Consider the following 19,809-nt stretch of genomic DNA (forward strand, 5'->3'; position numbering starts at 1 on the left):
GCGAGCAGGATGGCTCAACTAGCCGTAAGTATTTAATGTGTCTAATGTTTACATACACATTTCTACACATAAACAATCACAACAACCACATATGTGTATCCAACATCAACATTAGTTGCAACATATCACTGCAGGGCGACCATGAGGTGTGGCCTGTCCTTCTCCAGGAACAAGGGTCCCCTTGGTGGTTTTTTGGAGTGTGGCCATGCCTCACCCCTTGAATAATTGACATAACAGTACATCCAATGACATATCCAACATTAGTGGTGTGGAGGTTATGTGGGTCCAGGTGTTGTGTAACTCCACTTCCCAGCATGATGTGCAACATTAATTTATAGATTGTTTTGTTAATAGTGTGTGAGGCCATGCGGATGCATGCTTTACAAACATAGCTTTAGGCCTATAATTAGTACAGCAATGGTCAACATTTTACTAAGTAAGGAGTGCTTAAGCCGCAACAATGTCATAACCCTTAAATAGCACAGCCTAATTGTGAGGTTAGAGGTGAGCCCCCCAAAACAAAACTACCAGTTGGGATACAGCATACATTCATCCAAGAAGGAGGAATCTATTTAATGTTATGTAATATGTACAGTATGTGTGTGTTAACATATTAGTTTTTAGTACTGTGTTTACAGCATACCCTTCTTCAATGTAGTTGAAAAATTTATGTGGCCTTCACACTTAACTCACAACTTCTTATTATGTACAAATACAACAAACATTTGTGTATATGATATATTAAATATAATGTTTTTTTTCCCTTCACTACAGACACTGAACAGCACCAGGAGGAGGTGGCCCATATACTCCAAGAAATGTTCCTGACCATCCTGTACCTGCATATTCTTTTCGCCCAACTGCAGGCCCTTGTTTAATTTTTTTTAATATTTAAATTTTATATTATTAATAAAAAAAGTTGATGTTCAGTTAGAAGTTGCCTGTGATTTTCATCATAAATATGTGAGAGGGTTTGTAAGGGCAGGTACATACAGATGTGTAATGTAAGTTATATTTGTAATTTGAGGTGAGGGGTACGATTGCTGTGTGAATGTGTTTGTTTTTGAGTTAAATAACACATAGTGAAAATGCATGAATGTTTAATGTTGTTCGATTAAAACATCACACATAACATCAGGGTAGGTATACATGTTACACATTTTGGACAAACTAATTATGGACATAATTTAGTACATACACACAAACACCAACATAAATTTATTTACAAGTAAAAGCAATGTGGGGACACATAGATAGTGATTAAAATGCCACATTAGAACATAACAAATATACATGTAATGAGGGTTAAAATGTTGTGTTATTAGGGTCTTTATTAAGGTAGACAATTGAGTTAATAGAAAACAATAATTGAATAACAATTAGAATAATAACGGACGTACGCTCACTCTCACGAGCGGTGAGTTTTCCATTGAAAGCTGAGTTTTCCATTGAAAACAATAGCGACCCGTCCGTGCAAGCTGGCGTACGCTCAGATTTCCGCAAGAAGTCGGCGGGAAGACGGACGAGAGACGTCCGTAAACGGTGGCGTACGCTCTGTTGTACGCCAGTTGTCGGAGTCTAAGGGCTGATCCGTCCGTGTACGTTGGCGTACGCTCAATTGTACGCCACTCCCCTTCGGCGTTGTTTCTGGCCGTACCTATGCGGCTGATTTGTGGGTGGACTTAACCTCAACGGCCGCGTACGGAGAGCGTACGTTAATATTGAACGTACGCACGTTTGGCCGCACCGATCAGAATAACCCCCAATGTGTGCACAGTTAAGAGAGCAGATGTGGTCACTGCTCACTACCACTCTGACCACTGATGTTAGTCTTGTTTAATAAGCTATTTTCTGCTTTTTTCAAAGTGACGTCAAACGTCTCTGTACAACATATAATTCTACGATATTCACATATAACATGGAGCCATTTTCATTATAATCAAAGTGCAATCCTGCAGATTGACGCATAGGCTTCTCAAATGTAGTAGTATGATGTCAGGTAATGGTGCTAATAATTGCACCTAACTTAGTTAGAGTGTACACACACCATTCAATTTGTTGCCACCTAAAAATAAGAATGTACAAATATGAAATCACTCCACCAGAGTAACTATCTTCGTTAAGAAAGAAGGGATGCGAACAATCCCCCCCCAAAAAAGGCGCTGGTGTATGAGTGGGTTGGCTAATGAAGCAGCAGTCTAAAAAAAGGGGAAGTCAACCCCAATGCAATGGTAAACAAGAAGGAGAGTGGTTGACTGCGCTGAATAAATGGAAATAAGGTAACTATTGCAATGGATATATTAATAAAAAACAATACTGGCAATAATAGGATTGGTCAGGTGTGTGGTGAAAAAAGGTAGAACAATTTATTATGACTCTAATATCATGAATAAAAGACAAAGTAAAACAACAATAAAATTATTAAAAATGACTCTGATCTTATAGTCACCCTCAGATGAGTATGCACAGTCCAGTTCAATTGGTTGATCTTGGATTTCAAATCGTTTTGGTGGAATTGGATGTGTGGATCCACACCTGGAGATGTTGAATTCTCACGTTAAATGATGGCAAAGTGAGGGGCCAGTTCACTTTGCAATGGATGGTTGGTGAATCCAATGAGTGGGTACCAGGAGCTGGTGATGAGGTACTTGGGGGAACACTGGACCTCTATAATCCCAGCCGGGCTTGTTTAAGGGGGTGGCGTGCCTCCAGATGGGTCGAAGCCTCGGATGGGAGTGTGGGTATTCCAAGTGTTGCACTCACTGGTGATGTCCAGATGATAGATGAAATTCACTGGACAAGGATGTTTCTACTGAAAAGGTGCGGAATCCAATTGCAGGAGGACAAAGACTGTGGGTGTCAAATCTGAGGGGTAAGCAGGTCATCTGAGTGGCACCTACGCGTTTCGCTGCTCTCAGCAGCTTTTTCAAGGTGACTAGTATGGTAAGTTGTCTGGGTTTAAATACCCTACATAACAAGCATAATCACACACACCTGACCGTGATCGTTAGTAAAAAACATATATTCATTTGGTAAAACATGTATATATTTACTTATGGGAGACAGACCTATTGTTAGTAGTTGTACAGAATTCAAGTTTGTCAGAAATTACCTTTAGAAATCAGTAAATAAAGAAAGCATCTCCAAAAGCGTGGATCGCAAAGGGCGGAAGTACGGAGTTGTTCGTCCTTCCGGTGTTTGACACGCAAGCTGCCGGAAGTAGTCTGGCGCTTGTTTCAGTGTCAATAGAGTACGTCGGAGCCAATTTGTTCTAGTTGTGTCCCTGATAATGTCCAGGGCGGAAGATGATATCAATGGAACGCACACTACACGGAAGTGTGTGTCTCGCGTGGAACGCACATTCTGGCTGTGCTTATTATTAATGTTTATAGCGATCTCCGTGTTGGATATGCTTTATGTAAACAAGTGCGCGCAGAACACATATCCATTATACACATTATCTCTACAATAACTAGTAAATATCATAGTATTAATTCGTGCATTTTGTGGTTTCTATGGTAACACAGACGGTATATACATTTGCAGAAGACAAGAGGAGTAATATTTGCATTCCATAGATTTCTATGTTAACACAGACGGTATAAACATTTGCAGAAGATAAGAGGAGTAATATTTGTATTCCATAGATTTCAAAAGGACACAAAGAATGTGAAAAAGAATTTCTTTGTATATACGAGATACAGGGGGATTACAGTATTTTAGAAATAATATACATACAATTTATATACCCATATATTCTGTCTATCCATAGTATATATTTTTTGATGGGAAAGCATAATACAATATTCTACATGTATACTTTTCCTGCATGTTACATTTTTTTGAAAAAAATATTCTTATTTTTATTTTTTTATATATTTTTTATTTTTTTAAAGGTTTTATATTATATATATGTAGTTTTTTTGTTTTGCTAAAAATTATAAACTATATACGAAGAACCCCAAGGGATTGGGGGTAGGGACAAGAGGGTATGGGAAGAGAGGGGGAGGGGACGGGAAATGATACCAGGGGGGATGAAGGATGGTGTTAGATGTGATGAGGCTTTGCAGGCAGGAGGCTCAGATGATTGCATTCAGTTCGATGGCCTCATTGAGACCATCTGGATGGACTGAGTGCATTTTAAACATCCAATATACCTCCTGCCTGCAAAGTCTCTTGAAACGATCCCCTCCTCTGATGGTGTGGGGAATGTGTTCTATGCCTACCAAATTGATTTCCTTTGGGTTTCCCTGATGTTTCTCAGAGAAATGTCGGGGGACACTGTGTGAGGGAATTTGTTTGAGAATGTTACGTCTGTGTTCGCTGAATCTAATTTTTTATTTTCTTGTCGTGCGGCCAATATATTTTAAGCCACAGGGGCATGTTAACATGTATATAATGAAATTGGAGTTACAGTTTATGTGATTTTTTATTGGGTGAATGGTTCCATCATTGTCTATAATTTGTGTGATCGGTTTATGAGGGATGTATGTGCAGGTTATACACCTGGTATTCCCGCATCTGAAGAATCCCTTAGAGGAGGGGTTAAGCCACATTTCGGGAGTTTATTTTTTTGTTGTAATTACTTCCTCAGTTTTTGTGATGAAGCTGGGTGCTAAAGAGCTTTTCAGGGTTTTGTTTCTTTTGAAAACAAAAACGGGTTTTTCTGGTAGTAGGCCTGAAAGAAGGGGATCTTGCTTAAGGATACTATAATTTTTTCTTATTATTTTTTGAATTTTGGAAGAATGGTTATTGTATGTAGATACAAAAGCCATTTGGTATTTGTTTTGTTGATTAATGCTGACCGATTTCTGTGGCTGACAAGGGGGGAGTTGCAACGATTTTTTCTCAAGGATTTTCTTTCTATCTAATGATTTGACTTCTTTCAGAGCTTTTTCTAGTAAAGCTTTGGGGTATCCTCGAGACAAAAAGGAACCCATAATCTCCTCCGCCTGTTCATCAAAAACGTCCATATGTGAACAATTCCTAAACAGGCGGAGGAATTGGCCCTTTGGGATACCTTTTTTCCAGGGATTATGATGGGCGCTTGAAAAGTGAAGATATGCTGCTGAACCAACCTCTTTGGTGTAGTTGGATGGGCTTCTAGGGCTTTATCCAGGTAGGAAATGCGGTTCGGGTGAAGGGTGTGAGTGAAGTGGAGGTTGTAAGAGTTATCATTAAGGTGATCAACAAAATTGAGTGCAGTTTGTGTATCTCCATCCCAAATAATAAACAGATCGTCTATATAACGGCCTTAGAGGACCAGGTTCGCTGCAAAGTCGCTGTTCCAAATCAGTTCTTGTTCGACCTCGCCCATATATAAATTCGCATAACTGGGTGCGAACCTGGTCCCCACGGCCGTCCCCATCACCTGTAAAAAGAAGGTGTTCTGAAATAAAAAATAATTGTGTTGTAGAATGTAAAGAATTGAGTCGGAAAGAAATCTCTTGTGTCTATCCCCCAGGTCTCCATCTTTATCCAAACGTCTGGAGATGACTTGTGTTCCCAGTTGATGGGGAATGTTTGAGTACAGGCTGGTAATATCCAATGTTAGGAATTAATACGATTCCTTCCATTGGATATCCTGTATGAGTTGGAGAAAATGGGTGGTATCCTTGATGTGAGACCTGAGGGTAGACACCCGAGGCTGTAAATAAGAATCGACGTAGAAGGAAAGGTTAGAGGAAAGAGAATTGATACCCGAAATGATGGGACGTCCGGGGGGTGCAGTGAGGGATTTGTGAATTTTGTGGAGGTGATAGTAAATTGGGACTAAAGGGTGCTCACAGAATAGGAACCGCAGTTCCTCCCTGGATATAACCCCATCTAGTTCAGCTTCCCTTAAGAGGTTCAAAAGTTCTATTTTGAATCTTTGAGTGGGGTTTTGATCCAAAATGGTGTAAAATGTGGCGTCCAACAGTTGTCTGTTGGCTTCGCTTAAATAATCCGTTTTGTCCTGTATTACAATTCCCCCCCCCCCCCCCCCCTTGTCAGCCTCTCGTATGATTATTGAGTTATCTTTGGTAAGTTTTTTAAAAGCTCGCAATTCATTTTTTGTTAAATTGGATTTTTTAGGATTTTTGTTTGATGGATCAATCGATTTACACATTGATTTAAGGTCCTCCAGGGTTACCTTATAAAAGGACTCTATATTAGAGCCCTTTGATTTCAAAGGGTAAAACTCTGATTTCAGATGAAATTTTTCTCTGGAAACATCATGTCACGGCTAAAGGGCTGGATGGAGTCGTGTGGTGCACATGAACCGGAGACGGACCAGGAGGAGTAGGATTGAAACGTGCAGGTTTAATAACGGATTTCATAAATAATAAACTTCACTCAAATACTTCTTTAAGTGACAGTTGGAATAAATTAAATAGAGTCCAGCACAATACTAATAACGGGCAGGGAAATCTGGAAACGTATACTTGGTGAGCCAGAGTACATAGATGAGGATCCGGAAGGAGTTTGATTTGATGACAGAAGAAATGGATCCGGATGACTGAAAGATGATGGAATGAATGAGTTGTATGAAGGAGGACAGCGGGAAGCTGTGCAGGGTAATTCTGGGACACAAGCAGGAACAAGCACTAGGTAGGACTTGCAGCATTGGTGTCAGGAGAAAACTTCCTTGTAGCAAGATGCAGGGAGCAAGGCACCAGAGTCAGGAGAGAAAGAGCCAGGATCCGGGAATCAGCTAGGAGTTGTGAATGACTCCAAAGACTCATTGCACTGACACTGAACAGCCTAGGCAGATCCCCTATATCCCCAGGGGATGGCTGCCATTGGCTGTCAGCACAGGATGAGGAGGGAACCTCCACTCTGGGCCAATCTGTCTCCTGCCCTCAACCAAGATGGCGACGCCGGCCTCCCGGCACCACTACTGCTGCCATCCCTACCCAGAGCTGCCGCTACCCGCACACCGCAGACCGGAGCCTGCACACGCTAGCCGGCGGCGGGCGCGGACGGGTGAGTACTGTACCCGCCGCGCTCCGTCGCGGCTACGTGTGACAGTACCCCCCCTTTTCAGGGTGACCCCAGGGCGCCTATGGGCCTTGTGCGGATTTCTCTGGAGAAATTGCTTTACCAGTTTTGGAGCGTGCAAATCAATGGAATCCACCCAAGAGTTCTCTTCGGGACCAAACCCAACCCATTCCACCAGATACTGGGTACGAGAATTGCGGCAACGAGAGTCTATAATGCGTCTTACCTCGAATTCAGCCCCACTTTCGGAGTTAATCTTGGGCGGTTTGGGAATCTTCTTTTGATAAGAGTTCAACCTTAAAGGCTTGAGGAGGGACACATGGAAGGAATTCGAAATCCTTAGGGAAGGAGGAAGTTGAAGTCTATAAGCGACAGGATTAATGACTTGGATGATAGGGTATGGCCCAATGAACCGGGGAGCCAGCTTCATAGAGGGCAGACGGAGGCGTATATGGCGGGTAGACAGCCATACCCGGTCTCCGACTTTCAATCTGGGCGCTGCCCTTCTTTTCCTGTCTGCCATCCTCTTGTATCGGGCGGAAGATTTAAGAAGAGCGGTGTGGACATCCGACCAGATTTTAGCAAAGCGTTGTAATGAAGTGGTTGCTGCAGGAACTTCGGGAGAGGATAATTCTGAGAAATCCGGAGATCGTGGATGTTTGCCGAATACTGTAAAGAAGGGGGTGGTTCCGGAGGAAGAGTGATAGGAGTTGTTATGCATATATTCTGCCCATGGGAGAAGATCCACCCAGTCATCTTGGGAAGACGAGACAAACAGTCGGATAAAGGCCTCCAAGTCTTGATTCACCCGTTCTGTCTGGCCGTTGGTCTGGGGATGAAAGGCAGTGGAAAACTTGAGTTTGACCTGTACCGCGGCACAGAGAGCTCTCCAGAACTTTGCAACGAACTGTACTCCGCGGTCGGATACAATCTCTTTGGGCAGTCCGTGAAGTTTAAAAATGGTTGAGATGAATAGCTGAGCCAGTACTGGAGCAGAGGGGAGACCTTTTAGTGGGAAAAAATGGACCATTTTCGAGAATCGGTCGACCACTACCCAGATTGCGGTATGACCTTTTGAGGGAGGTAGTTCGCAAATGAAGTCCATTGACAGATGGGTCCATGGTTCTGTGGGAATGGTTAGAGGGCGGAGAGGACCAGCGGGAGTTGTTCTGGGCACTTTATGCTGAGCACATCTTACACAAGAGGCAACGAAGTTGGTTACGTCGTGGCGGATGGTTGGCCACCAATAAGAACGTGACAGGAACATCAAGGTCTTTTGTGCTCCTGCGTGCCCTGCGAAGCGGGAAGAATGTGCCCATGACAATATTTTCTTGCGAAGTTCGGGGGGAACGAACGTTTTACCTGGAGGAGGAGATGGCTGTACGGTTACTTGGGCGAAGACCAGCGGATCGAGGATTGGACGAGGAGGTGTCTCTAGGTCAGAGGTCGTCTCAAAGGAGCGGGATAGAGCGTCTGCCTTAGTATTCGTGGTTCCAGGTCGGAATTTAATTTGGAAATCAAAGCGTTCAAAAAACATTGCCCAACGGGCTTGGCGGGCAGTAAGGCACTGAGCCTGTTTACGAAAGGACAGATTTTTGTGGTCTGAATACACGGTGATCTTATGTCGTGCCCCCTCCAGAAGGTATCGCCACTCCTCTAACGCAGTTTTGACTGCAAGCAACTCCTGTTCCCCGATGGGGTAATTCCTCTCTGCTGGGAGGAATTTTTTGGAGAGGAAGGCACAAGGGTGTAATTCTTGATCCTCACCTTTTTGTGACAAGATGGCCCCGATCCCTTCCGAGGATGCGTCCACCTCGAGAATGAAGGGCCTGTCGAGGTCTGGTTGGAGGAGGATTGGTGCCGTCATGAATGCTCTCTTTAACTGCTGGAAGGCAGAGGATGCTTCTGGCGACCATCGGCTTGGATCAGCTCCCTTGCAAGTGAGAGCAGTGAGGGGAGCAGCGATAGTAGAGAAGTTCCGGATAAATCGCCGGTAATAGTTTGAAAACCCTAGGAATCTCTGAATTCCTTTGAGTGTTGTGGGGGCTGCCCAGTCTTGGATGGCTCTCACCTTCTCTGGGTCCATTTCTATCCCAGTGGCGGAGAGAATGTGACCCAAGAATGGAATGGACGTGACCTCAAAAACGCACTTTTCCAACTTGCAGAACAGTTGATTTTGGCGAAGACGTCGTAGGACTTCGGACACTGTCTGTCTGTGAAGTTGGAGATTTGGAGAGAAGATGAGTATATCGTCTAGATAGACTACGATGGAGTGGTACAGCAAGTCCCGAAAGATATCATTTACAAACTGTTGGAAGACAGCGGGGGCGTTACAAAGGCCGAAGGGCATCACCAGGTATTCATAGTGGCCGTCGCGCGTGTTAAAAGCCGTCTTCCACTCGTCACCTGGACGGATCCGGATCAAATTGTAGGCCCCTCGCAGGTCCAATTTAGTAAAGATTGCTGCCCCTCTGATCTTGTCGAAAAGTTCTGCGATAAGGGGTAAGGGATAGCGGTTTTTAATGGTGATGTCGTTCAGGCCCCTATAGTCGATACATGGCCGAAGACCGCCATCTTTCTTTTTCACAAAGAAAAACCCGGCCCCGGCCGGAGAAGTAGATGGTCGAATGAAACCTTTGTTTAAGTTCTCTTGAATGTACGAGGACATGGCCTCAGTCTCAGGTAGCGACAGGGGATAGATGCGGCCACGAGGAGGGAATTTCCCGGCCACCAGCTCTATCGGGCAGTCCCAAGGACGGTGAGGAGGCAGGGTGTCGGCACCACCTTTACTGAATACATCTGTAAATGAACGATATGGTGCGGGTATCGACAAGGGTGGAGCTGAAGAGGATGAAGGACAGTTACCCTCACGTTGTGGATGGGTCTGGTAGACCGGAAGGATCTGAGGAATGCAAGTAGACTGGCAATCTGTTCCCCAGGCCTTGACCTCCATATTGGTCCAATCGATGTGTGGGTTATGTTTGGAGAGCCAGGGAAGGCCCAGGACCATTTGGTGTGAGGACTGTGGAAGAATGAAGAATTCGAGGGTCTCTTGATGTAGAGCTCCTATGAGCAGTGTCACCGGGGTGGTCTGATGGGTGATTTGTCCACTACGAATTCGACTCCCATCCACTGCAGTGAGGACCAGCGAGTGATCCAGGGGTTGCACAGGCAGGGCATGTTGGGTAACAAAAGAAGAAGAAAGGAAGTTTCCCGCTGCTCCAGAGCGGTCGTTTCCCGGCCGCAGATTAGGAGCGGTCGTTTCCCGGCCGCAGCGGGCAGGAAGCCAATAAGTGAGCTGAGGAGCCACAGTACATGCATAGATTCTCTCGCCGTCTTCGGGACTTCTCTTCGAGAGAGAGACGGGAGCGGTTGATTTGCATGGGCTCATCTGTTGACACCGCAGGAGGCGGGGTTGGTTTGGAGGCTGGTGCGACATTGGAAGGAAATCGAGGGCGAAGGCGATCAGAGCGATTCCTCTCAAGTTGGCGTTCTTGGAGTCGCAGATCGACTTTGTTACATAATGAAATGAGTTCAGCCAGGGTGGAAGGAGAATCGCGAGTTGCTAACTCGTCCTTGATGCGCCCGGCTAGGCCGTTCCAGAAGGCAGAAACGAGAGCCTCTTCGTTCCATCTGAGTTCGGAAGCCAGGGTTTGAAATTGTACGACATATTGTCCCACTGGGCGACTGCCTTGACGAATCCTTAGGATCTCCGTGGCTGCGGAGGACACTCTGCCAGGCTCGTCGAAGATGCGACGGAAGGAGGCCACAAATTCTTCATAGTTATTGAGGATGGGATCCGCACGCTCCCAAAGGGGGGACACCCACTCCAGGGCTGGACCCGCCAGTAGGGACACGATGTAAGCCACCCGAGTCTTGGGAGAGGGGAAATTGGAAGGCTGGAGGGTAAAATGGACGTCACATTGATTCAGGAATCCTCGACACCCCCTCGGGGACCCGTCATATTTACTGGGGGTTGACAGGTGTAGCTGGTGAGGAGCAGCTGGCCCAGGGGGAGCAGCAGGGGCCGAAGCTCCGGAGGTTGGTGCTGCTGAAACTGAGGGAGCCGCCTGAGGTGATGACAAGGTCTGGAGAAATTGAGCCACTTGACGCTGGGTAGTCTCTACTTGTTCCAATCGAGCCATGATGCCTTGAAGAACATCCGTCATGGAGGCCTGTGCTTCACCCGATTCCATCGGGTCAGTGCAAACTGTCACGGCTAAAGGGCTGGATGGAGTCGTGTGGTGCACATGAACCGGAGACGGACCAGGAGGAGTAGGATTGAAACGTGCAGGTTTAATAACGGATTTCATAAATAATAAACTTCACTCAAATACTTCTTTAAGTGACAGTTGGAATAAATTAAATAGAGTCCAGCACAATACTAATAACGGGCAGGGAAATCTGGAAACGTATACTTGGTGAGCCAGAGTACATAGATGAGGATCCGGAAGGAGTTTGATTTGATGACAGAAGAAATGGATCCGGATGACTGAAAGATGATGGAATGAATGAGTTGTATGAAGGAGGACAGCGGGAAGCTGTGCAGGGTAATTCTGGGACACAAGCAGGAACAAGCACTAGGTAGGACTTGCAGCATTGGTGTCAGGAGAAAACTTCCTTGTAGCAAGATGCAGGGAGCAAGGCACCAGAGTCAGGAGAGAAAGAGCCAGGATCCGGGAATCAGCTAGGAGTTGTGAATGACTCCAAAGACTCATTGCACTGACACTGAACAGCCTAGGCAGATCCCCTATATCCCCAGGGGATGGCTGCCATTGGCTGTCAGCACAGGATGAGGAGGGAACCTCCACTCTGGGCCAATCTGTCTCCTGCCCTCAACCAAGATGGCGACGCCGGCCTCCCGGCACCACTACTGCTGCCATCCCTACCCAGAGCTGCCGCTACCCGCACACCGCAGACCGGAGCCTGCACACGCTAGCCGGCGGCGGGCGCGGACGGGTGAGTACTGTACCCGCCGCGCTCCGTCGCGGCTACGTGTGACACATCAAAGATTTTCGTTTCCCTGGGTGACTCTAGATCAATTTCATCCAACAATTCTGTAAGGGCATTTAGCGCTGGAATATCTCCTTGATCCAAAATTATGGCCGCTGCCTCATCCTTGTTTTTATGGAGTAGTTGTCTCGCAAAAAATCTTTTTCGACACAACCCTCTAATGAATCTGTTCAATTCAATAAACAATTTAAATATATTGGGTGAAGCAGTGGGCGAGTATTTTAGTCCTTTCTGTAAAAGAGATAGGTCAGCATTTGATAATTTTTTAGTTGAGAGGTTAAAAATGGATGTTTTGGGTTGGGAAGTTTTTTGTTTCTTTCTTAGTTTCTTTTGTTGCACCTTTTTGCCTCCTCTTCCTCCTCTGACTGAGGGCTTCTGTCTCTTTTTGCTGTATTTATCTCTCAGGGTTTTAAATGTTGGTGTTCCCCTTCTATTAGGGACCGCTTCTCTAAAAAAATCTTTTCTTGAGTTGAGTACTCTTTAGACCACGGGTGTCAAACACAAGGCCCGCGGGCCAAATCCGGCCCGCCAGACCTCGTCATGTGGCCCGCGCGAGGAGATAGCACGCAGGGGCAGTGTGTCTAAAACAGGAGTGCTGCGGGCCGCGTCCAAGTCCGCGGCCGCCTTACCTGTTCCTCCACTGTCAGCGGCCATGTTCCTGTAGGCACATATGTATGCGGCTACAGAAACATGGCCACCGGCCTCCACGGCTACGTGGAGGAGGGCCCGGCCGCCTGTTCCTTCTGATGCCCGGCAGTGACAGACACTGGGTGGGGACGTCATGACGATGACGCCGCCCGCCCATGCATCTGTAGAGAAGTAGGAGCAGGCAGGGAAGCTGGACCGGGAGTCGGGGACAGTGTGGCCGCAGCAAGCAGTGAAGAAAAGCTGGAAGCCGCAGCAGCTGCAGGACAGACGGAGAAACAGTAAGTGAGGATGAGGATCACACTCACAATAAAAAATATATATATATCTGCTGTTTCCTGAGGTGTCCCTGTGTATAATAATAATAATGCCATGACACCACAGGCTGCTCCTCCTGTATAATCATTTATGTGTCATGGCGTTACTTTTATTATATTATACAGGGGAGCAGTCTGTGGTGTCATGGCATTATTATTATACAGGGGGAGCAGCCTGTGGTGTAATGGCATTAATTTTATATTATACGGGGGGAGCAGCCTGTGGTGTCATGGCATTATAATTATACAGGGGGACCTACAGATACAGCCGGCCCTTTGAGGGTGACCAAACTGCTGATGCGGCCCCCGATGAATTTGAGTTTGACACCCCTGCTTTAGACACTAAATAGGGATTTTTGTCTTTTGGACGGGCTCCTAGTGTTTTTTTGGAGTAGTTGGTGTTTTCAGAGGGGTTCTCTCTATATTCGTTGGCATGACTGGGAGGTGTGCGTCCTCGAGGGTGTCTGGGTGTGGAAGGATCAGAGTGGTCCCTCTGTCTCCTTCCAAAATTACCCATGTCACCTCTTGACCCATTCCTCCCAGGTCTTCTAGAGGGATAGGAGTTGTTATTTGATTGTTTTCTATTCCTATATTGAGTGTCTTTATTGTTATTAAAATGAGTATATGTTTTGGTTTTATAAGACCGTACTTTATTGAAACAATAATCGTCTGTGTCACGTTGGTATTTTTAACATTTGGTGTCAATAATGTTTTGTTCGAATTTTGAGATTTTTGTGTTTAGAATCTCATCATTCTCTTTGAATTCTTTGGTGTGTTTCAGGGGTTCCATTTTTTGTTTTAGGGCTGAGATTTCTAATTCTGTGTTTTTCGCCTGGGTGTTTCTATATTTAATGACAATTTGTATAAGTTCTAGGGAGCACTTGTCTAGAGTTTCTTCCCATTCTTTTTGGGGTATAGTTTCAGGTTGAAAAATGGAAGGTTTGAAGATCCTCAGACCTCTGGGGATCATTTTTTTGTCTATATAGCGTTGTAGGTTGGTACTGTCTAGCCAGTGTTTTTTTTCAGTTTTGAGGAGATTTTCTAGCTGAAGGAAATCTTCCTTCAAGGTTTCATTTGGGCTTTCTTTAACAAAAACGGGTTGTTCCCATTTAGCAAAATAGGTCTGTCTCCTCAACATTCTATCTTCGAAATTAGCAAAACAACTCATACTTGCAGCCTTAGGGACTAATTGGAAAATGAAAAGAAAGAAGGGATGCGAACAATCCCCCCCAAAAAAAGGCGCTGGTGTATGAGTGGGTTGGCTAATGAAGCAGCAGTCTAAAAAAAGGGGAAGTCAACCCCAATGCAATGGTAAACAAGAATGAGAGAGGTTGACTGTGCTGAATAAATGGAAATAAGGTAACTATTGCAATGGATATATTAATAAAAAACAATACTGGCAATAATAGGATTGGTCAGGTGTGTGGTGAAAAAAGGTAGAACAATTTATTATGACTCTAATATCATGAATAAAAGACAAAGTAAAACAACAATAAAATTATTAAAAATGACTCTGATCTTATAGTCACCCTCAGATGAGTATGCACAGTCCAGTTCAATTGGTTGATCTTGGATTTCAAATCGTTTTGGTGGAATTGGATGTGTGGATCCACACCTGGAGATGTTGAATTCTCACGTTAAATGATGGCAAAGTGAGGGGCCAGTTCACTTTGCAATGGATGGTTGGTGAATCCAATGAGTGGGTACCAGGAGCTGGTGATGAGGTACTTGGGGGAACACTGGACCTCTATAATCCCAGCCGGGCTTGTTTAAGGGGGTGGCGTGCCTCCAGATGGGTCGAAGCCTCGGATGGGAGTGTGGGTATTCCAAGTGTTGCACTCACTGGTGATGTCCAGATGATAGATGAAATTCACTGGACAAGGATGTTTCTACTGAAAAGGTGCGGAATCCAATTGCAGGAGGACAAAGACTGTGGGTGTCAAATCTGAGGGGTAAGCAGGTCATCTGAGTGGCACCTACGCGTTTCGCTGCTCTCAGCAGCTTTTTCAAGGTGACTAGTATGGTAAGTTGTCTGGGTTTAAATACCCTACATAACAAGCATAATCACACACACCTGACCGTGATCGTTAGTAAAAAACATATATTCATTTGGTAAAACATGTATATATTTACTTATGGGAGACAGACCTATTGTTAGTAGTTGTACAGAATTCAAGTTTGTCGGAAATTACCTTTAGAAATCAGTAAATAAAGAAAGCATCTCCAAAAGCGTGGATCGCAAAGGGCGGAAGTACGGAGTTGTTCGTCCTTCCGGTGTTTGACACGCAAGCTGCCGGAAGTAGTCTGGCGCTTGTTTCAGTGTCAATAGAGTACGTCGGAGCCAATTTGTTCTAGTTGTGTCCCTGATAATGTCCAGGGCGGAAGATGATATCAATGGAACGCACACTACACGGAAGTGTGTGTCTCGCGTGGAACGCACATTCTGGCTGTGCTTATTATTAATGTTTATAGCGATCTCCGTGTTGGATATGCTTTATGTAAACAAGTGCGCTCAGAACACATATCCATTATACACATTATCTCTACAATAACTAGTAAATATCATAGTATTAATTCGTGCATTTTGTGGTTTCTATGGTAACACAGACGGTATATACATTTGCAGAAGACAAGAGGAGTAATATTTGCATTCCATAGATTTCTATGTTAACACAGACGGTATAAACATTTGCAGAAGATAAGAGGAGTAATATTTGTATTCCATAGATTTCAAAAGGACACAAAGAATGTGAAAAAGAATTTCTTTGTATATACGAGATACAGGGGGATTACAGTATTTTAGAAATAATATACATACAATTTATATACCCATATATTCTGTCTATCCATAGTATATATTTTTTGATGGGAAAGCATAATACAATATTCTACATGTATACTTTTCCTGCATGTTACATTTTTTTGAAAAAAATATTCTTATTTTAATTTTTTTATATATTTTTTATTTTTTTAAAGGTTTTATATTATATATATGTAGTTTTTTTGTTTTGCTAAAAATTATAAACTATATACGAAGAACCCCAAGGGATTGGGGGTAGGGACAAGAGGGTATGGGAAGAGAGGGGGAGGGGACGGGAAATGATACCAGGGGGGATGAAGGATGGTGTTAGATGTGATGAGGCTTTGCAGGCAGGAGGCTCAGATGATTGCATTCAGTTCGATGGCCTCATTGAGACCATCTGGATGGACTGAGTGCATTTTAAACATCCAATATACCTCCTGCCTGCAAAGTCTCTTGAAACGATCCCCTCCTCTGATGGTGTGGGGAATGTGTTCTATGCCTACCAAATTGATTTCCTTTGGGTTTCCCTGATGTTTCTCAGAGAAATGTCGGGGGACACTGTGTGAGGGAATTTGTTTGAGAATGTTACGTCTGTGTTCGCTGAATCTAATTTTTAATTTTCTTGTCGTGCGGCCAATATATTTTAAGCCACAGGGGCATGTTAACATGTATATAATGAAATTGGAGTTACAGTTTATGTGATTTTTTATTGGGTGAATGGTTCCATCATTGTCTATAATTTGTGTGATCGGTTTATGAGGGATGTATGTGCAGGTTATACACCTGGTATTCCCGCATCTGAAGAATCCCTTAGAGGAGGGGTTAAGCCACATTTCGGGAGTTTATTTTTTTGTTGTAATTATTTCCTCAGTTTTTGTGATGAAGCTGGGTGCTAAAGAGCTTTTCAGGGTTTTGTTTCTTTTGAAAACAAAAACGGGTTTTTCTGGTAGTAGGCCTGAAAGAAGGGGATCTTGCTTAAGGATACTATAATTTTTTCTTATTATTTTTTGAATTTTGGAAGAATGGTTATTGTATGTAGATACAAAAGCCATTTGGTATTTGTTTTGTTGATTAATGCTGACCGATTTCTGTGGCTGACAAGGGGGGAGTTGCAACGATTTTTTCTCAAGGATTTTCTTTCTATCTAATGATTTGACTTCTTTCAGAGCTTTTTCTAGTAAAGCTTTGGGGTATCCTCGAGACAAAAAGGAACCCATCATCTCCTCCGCCTGTTCATCAAAAACGTCCATATGTGAACAATTCCTAAACAGGCGGAGGAATTGGCCCTTTGGGATCCCTTTTTTCCAGGGATTATGATGGGCGCTTGAAAAGTGAAGATATGCTGCTGAACCAACCTCTTTGGTGTAGTTGGATGGGCTTCTAGGGCTATATCCAGGTAGGAAATGCGGTTCGGGTGAAGGGTGTGAGTGAAGTGGAGGTTGTAAGAGTTATCATTAAGGTGATCAACAAAATTGAGTGCAGTTTGTGTATCTCCATCCCAAATAATAAACAGATCGTCTATATAACGGCCATAGAGGACCAGGTTCACTGCGAAGTCGCTGTTCCAAATCAGTTCTTGTTCGACCTCGCCCATATATAAATTCGCATAACTGGGTGCGAACCTGGTCCCCACGGCCGTCCCCATCACCTGTAAAAAGAAGGTGTTCTGAAATAAAAAATAATTGTGTTGTAGAATGTAAAGAATTGAGTCGGAAAGAAATCTCTTGTGTCTATCCCCCAGGTCTCCATCTTTATCCAAACGTCTGGAGATGACTTGTGTTCCCAGTTGATGGGGAATGTTTGAGTACAGGCTGGTAATATCCAATGTTAGGAATTAATACGATTCCTTCCATTGGATATCCTGTATGAGTTGGAGAAAATGGGTGGTATCCTTGATGTGAGACCTGAGGGTAGACACCCGAGGCTGTAAATAAGAATCGACGTAGAAGGAAAGGTTAGAGGAAAGAGAATTGATACCCGAAATGATGGGACGTCCGGGGGGTGCAGTGAGGGATTTGTGAATTTTGTGGAGGTGATAGTAAATTGGGACTAAAGGGTGCTCACAGAATAGGAACCGCAGTTCCTCCCTGGATATAACCCCATCTAGTTCAGCTTCCCTTAAGAGGTTCAAAAGTTCTATTTTGAATCTTTGAGTGGGGTTTTGATCCAAAATGGTGTAAAATGTGGCGTCCAACAGTTGTCTGTTGGCTTCGCTTAAATAATCCGTTTTGTCCTGTATTACAATTCCCCCCCCCCCCCTGTCAGCCTCTCGTATGATTATTGAGTTATCTTTGGTAAGTTTTTTAAAAGCTCGCAATTCATTTTTTGTTAAATTGGATTTTTTAGGATTTTTGTTTGATGGATCAATCGATTTACACATTGATTTAAGGTCCTCCAGGGTTACCTTATAAAAGGACTCTATATTAGAGCCCTTTGATTTCAAAGGGTAAAACTCTGATTTCAGATGAAATTTTTCTCTGGAAACATCAAAGATTTTCGTTTCCCTGGGTGACTCTAGATCAATTTCATCCAACAATTCTGTAAGGGCATTTAGCGCTGGAATATCTCCTTGATCCAAAATTATGGCCGCTGCCTCATCCTTGTTTTTATGGAGTAGTTGTCTCGCAAAAAATCTTTTTCGACACAACCCTCTAATGAATCTGTTCAATTCAATAAACAATTTAAATATATTGGGTGAAGCAGTGGGCGAGTATTTTAGTCCTTTCTGTAAAAGAGATAGGTCAGCATTTGATAATTTTTTAGTTGAGAGGTTAAAAATGGATGTTTTGGGTTGGGAAGTTTTTTGTTTCTTTCTTAGTTTCTTTTGTTGCACCTTTTTGCCTCCTCTTCCTCCTCTGACTGAGGGCTTCTGTCTCTTTTTGCTGTATTTATCTCTCGGGGTTTTAAATGTTGGTGTTCCCCTTCTATTAGGGACCGCTTCTCTAAAAAAATCTTTTCTTGAGTTGAGTACTCTTTAGACACTAAATAGGGATTTTTGTCTTTTGGACGGGCTCCTAGTGTTTTTTTGGAGTAGTTGGTGTTTTCAGAGGGGTTCTCTCTATATTCGTTGGCATGACTGGGAGGTGTGCGTCCTCGAGGGTGTCTGGGTGTGGAAGGATCAGAGTGGTCCCTCTGTCTCCTTCCAAAATTACCCATGTCACCTCTTGACCCATTCCTCCCAGGTCTTCTAGAGGGATAGGAGTTGTTATTTGATTGTTTTCTATTCCTATATTGAGTGTCTTTATTGTTATTAAAATGAGTATATGTTTTGGTTTTATAAGACCGTACTTTATTGAAACAATAATCGTCTGTGTCACGTTGGTATTTTTAACATTTGGTGTCAATAATGTTTTGTTCGAATTTTGAGATTTTTGTGTTTAGAATCTCATCATTCTCTTTGAATTCTTTGGTGTGTTTCAGGGGTTCCATTTTTTGTTTTAGGGCTGAGATTTCTAATTCTGTGTTTTTTGCCTGGGTGTTTCTATATTTAATGACAATTTGTATAAGTTCTAGGGAGCACTTGTCTAGAGTTTCTTCCCATTCTTTTTGGGGTATAGTTTCAGGTTGAAAAATGGAAGGTTTGAAGATCCTCAGACCTCTGGGGATCATTTTTTTGTCTATATAGCGTTGTAGGTTGGTACTGTCTAGCCAGTGGTTTTTTTTCAGTTTTGAGGAGATTTTCTAGCTGAAGGAAATCTTCCTTCAAGGTTTCATTTGGGCTTTCTTTAACAAAAACGGGTTGTTCCCATTTAGCAAAATAGGTCTGTCTCCTCAACATTCTATCTTCGAAATTAGCAAAACAACTCATACTTGCAGCCTTAGGGACTAATTGGAAAATGAAAAGAAAGAAGGGATGCGAACAATCCCCCCCAAAAAAAAGGCGCTGGTGTATGAGTGGGTTGGCTAATGAAGCAGCAGTCTAAAAAAAGGGGAAGTCAACCCCAATGCAATGGTAAACAAGAATGAGAGTGGTTGACTGCGCTGAATAAATGGAAATAAGGTAACTATTGCAATGGATATATTAATAAAAAACAATACTGGCAATAATAG

Source organism: Crinia signifera, chromosome 5 (assembly GCF_055691185.1).
Source record: "Crinia signifera chromosome 5, ASM5569118v1, whole genome shotgun sequence".
Taxonomy (NCBI): domain Eukaryota; kingdom Metazoa; phylum Chordata; class Amphibia; order Anura; family Myobatrachidae; genus Crinia; species Crinia signifera.